General features: G+C 38.2%; 1 long non-coding RNA gene across 1 annotated transcript; it reads right to left on the bottom strand.

The window, feature by feature from the left end:
• Positions 1-1,171: 1,171 nt before the first annotated feature.
• LOC122144087 lies at positions 1,172-2,833 on the bottom strand. Its single transcript, XR_006159520.1, has 4 exons — positions 2,690-2,833; positions 2,088-2,185; positions 1,950-1,991; positions 1,172-1,222 (listed from the first exon to the last, which is right to left on the bottom strand). It is a non-coding gene; the product is annotated as an uncharacterized LOC122144087 (long non-coding RNA).
• Positions 2,834-3,898: the final 1,065 nt, after the last annotated feature.

Here is a 3,898-nt window from a genome sequence, read left to right as displayed (position 1 = left end):
TGAAGGTGTTAGTGAGTACTTGCCGTGACAGAGGCTGGATGCTGTGGTCTGCACATGATTGCTTATACTGTGTGTGGAGATGACTGATGGACTTGAAGAAAGGCTCCAGGTACATCTTTGATGAGGAGGACCTACAGTAGTGCAATGGAACTTTTGGCAGATCCAGAAGGAAGGTCTTTAGGAAGTCCTGCTCCTCTGTCCTTACACTCACTCTCGCCATCTTCTCAGGACTTTCCCCTCTTCGCCCAACACACTTTAAAAAAGTCCACTGCTTGATGCCAAGTGTAGACAGGAACATCCTTTGACAAACTCTGAGCCTTTTACCATCTACACATAAACAACAAAAGAGAGATGCTGACCTCCGAGATTGAACCGCTTCTGTCCGGCGCCGCTTGACATCACTCACCTCCACCGATGTTTTCACATACATTCTCCTCTCTTTCCATTCCAATTTCCCCCAAAAAATACTTGAAAATTTCCTCCCTCTTCCCTTCATCAATTTCGGAGCAGTGTAGTTTGCTTGATTTCTTGCAAGGACACAGATTGGCACGCACCGGCCGCCCATTTTTCTTTTTTCTTTGATGACAAATTCATTTTTTTTTCTGTCCAAGATAAGATTGGCCCCTCATTCTTTTCCTTTTCTGGATGTTACCCTTCCAAGTGTCTGGGTGACCCTCTTCCTTGACCTTCCCCGATTATCAATGGCACCTTCATATGATTAAAAGATAAAATAAAAATAAAATAAAAATGATGTTCTACAAATGCACATTTCTCTTACATGGTTTCTTAGCATGTGGATATATGTGTGTGTGTGTGTGTGTGTGTGTGTGCGCATGTGGCTGAGCCCACTAGTAGCTGACAGAAATGTAAAAATAATGACAATAAGTTACTCACCTTCATTGACAGGTGTGTAATCCAGCTCATTTTCTGGATCGTGTTCAAGTGAGTCTTAGAATAATAAAGAGGAACACATTTAGTACAACGAATGCACTGTTCACATCATTCAAATATAAGACTGCATTCATTTTGACTGGTAATTGATTAAATATGCTAGATTTGTAATTAGTAATGGGCTTTAGTCTTTAAGTCCTACTCAAAACTAATGTGAGGTGGAGGCTGTAGTATAGTCTAATCTGAGAAGAAGAAAAAAAAAAGAAGAATAATACTTACCCCTCACTGGCAGCTATTTCGGAATGATTTTCTTTATCACTTTCCAGAGAATCTAACAACAATAAAGATAAAATGCATTTAGCACACTGAATAGCCTACAATGTTTGAATAATTCAGAACTGAGCTTGCATCAGTAGCTTTGAGCAGCACAGTAACTATACATTTTGAATTCTCTGTGATTAAAGGGATAGTTCACCCAAAAATGATATTTAAGCCATGATTTACCCGTTCGAGATGCATCTTTTTTCAGACGAACACATTTTCAGTTATTTTAGAAAATGTCTTAGATCTTTCAGTGGTTATAATGTGAAGCAATGGGGTCCGGCTGCTTCAAGTCCGAAAATGTGCATGCATCCTTCACAAAAGTAATCCATCTGGCTCCAGGGGGATAAACAAAGGCCTTCTGAGGGTAATCCGTGCGGTTTTGTCGTAAAAATATACATATTTAAAACTTTATAAACGAAAATAACTGAAAAGATCTAAGACATTTTCTAAAATAACTGAAAATGTGTTCGTCTGAAAAAAGATGCATCTCGAACGGGTAAATCATGGCTTAAATATCATTTTTGGGTGAACTATCCCTTTAAAATGTTTTAATTTAGCCACATACAATTTGATGGGTTAGTACTTGGAAATGCAACAGCAGTTTCTTGGATCAAGGGAACCAAAATAACATGTGTGACAAGCTTTCATCTTAATGTGCAACACATCAATAGGCTTTAGGTTGCTGTATAGGTAGCTGCTACTGGGAGAAAATAATTTAAGCCTAAAGTACCTACCCTCATTGGCAGCTGTCTGAGAACTGTCACTTTCAAGTGAATCTAAGAATGACAGAGAGGAAAACTAGTTAACATTTCAGTAATGAATACAATGTAGACTTAATTGTTTGGCTGACTCTATTCTACTTTCCTACAAACCTTCCTCCTCATTGTTGACCCTCGCAATCGCCTCAATAACAGCCCTATCATAGTTAACATTCATCAATTCACACAGCTCCTTTACAGAGACAGACATCCTGAAGGAAGGGAGAAAAACAGATCAGAAAAAATATAGCGCTATGCCCAGTCAACATTGTTTCACTTCACTTCGGAAATCCGTGCGTTAACATCTTCACAATAAAAACGTAGCAAGATAACTCTAGTGCTGGACATTTTCAGCCTCTGGCAAGTGGTGATAGCAGTATGAGTGAGGCATGTTCTAGTGACAATCATGACAGTAGCATTACAGGCTATAATTTGATCAGTTTGACTAAGAAAAAAAAAAAGTTTGAATCTTATCAATGAGACCGAGTTTATTTACATACTAGCAAGCAAACTAATCTGTGAATAACTAGATTAGAACTAAACTGTGGAGAGCTTCAATGTCGTACTTTCGTCAGCAAGGTTCACAAATATAAAAATAAATAAAAAATATTCGGTGACAATTACTTCGTCTAGACCATTTACCGATAAATAATAGTTGTGAATATATAATAAACTTGAAAACAGTTGTCAAAAACAAACGTTTGCTGATACTTTACCTCACAGTGTTATTCGGCTATCCAGTGCTGAGCTTCGATGAAACTTCACGAGACCGGCGAGATGCTTCCACAGGGCGGGAGATACGCGGCGTGATTGACAGCTTTGACACCAAATGGATATACGTGAAAATCAGATGACATGATTTCACAAGTTTTCATTGGCCATTTAGATATGTGAAGCATACTGTATACGGAAATGAGACCTGGACATTCAATCCGTCGAAAAATCTCAAAATCGGCAAAATGGACATACGTGGTTTTCATCGGACAGCGACGTTATATTCACACATACACTATATCTTCGTATCGTAAGATAGATCTTCTCATGCTGAACAACTTTGCCTCTGGGAAAAATGTTCTCTATAAAACTATTCATTAAATATTCAAGATTAATTAATAAAGATAATTTTGCGAACTAGTCCAAGGATTTTTGCCCGACCAGAACGCAACAAAACTTTGTAAGTCGAGGATCAATTTTACACAAAGGGCTATAACTCGTGAACGAAATGAGATATCTTCACCAAACTTGCTACACATATGTATGAGCACAAACTTTGGTCAAATAATAGAAAAATACGCAGATTTGCCACTTGGTGGCGCTATAAGATTGAAAAAAAAAAACTGTAACTGGAAAACCGTGGGACCGATCGACCTGAAATTTTGTATACAGTGTCTTTGTCCAAAATGACACAAGTATCTATGAGGATAATGGCGTATCTCAAAAAACATGGCCGCCATTGGCCAATGAAATTTGAGCACCTATTTGACAAGGTTAACGGAGGTGAGCGGAACGAAACTTGGTGGGCCTGTTCAACTCATGGACCTAACGGTCTCTAAGAATTTAGAAAGAAATCAGCACACTAGTTGGTGCTAACGAGTTTTATGGCTCAGTAATCACATGGTGTTTCACAAATCAACACAATATGCCTATCATTTGATAGATCTCCCCATAATGCACAACTTTGCCTCAAGAACCATTGATGTCAATCAAATCGTTCAATAATTATTCATAAATATGTTAAGATACGTTCTTTTGCGAACTAGTCCTAGGTTTTTTACCCGATCGGAACTAAACCACTGCAGTAATATTCTCTGGAGACTCTAGATCAATAATTAGCAAAAAAAAAAAATGTGAAATTTGTCCTTTGGTTAGCTATAAGGGCTCATTTAGAAAAGGGGAGTGGCCAAACATACCCCAAAGCCTATAAA

This window comes from Cyprinus carpio, unplaced genomic scaffold (genome assembly GCF_018340385.1).
Source record: "Cyprinus carpio isolate SPL01 unplaced genomic scaffold, ASM1834038v1 S000006585, whole genome shotgun sequence".
Lineage (NCBI taxonomy): Eukaryota > Metazoa > Chordata > Actinopteri > Cypriniformes > Cyprinidae > Cyprinus > Cyprinus carpio.
This window is presented reverse-complemented; position numbering and strand designations above follow the sequence as displayed.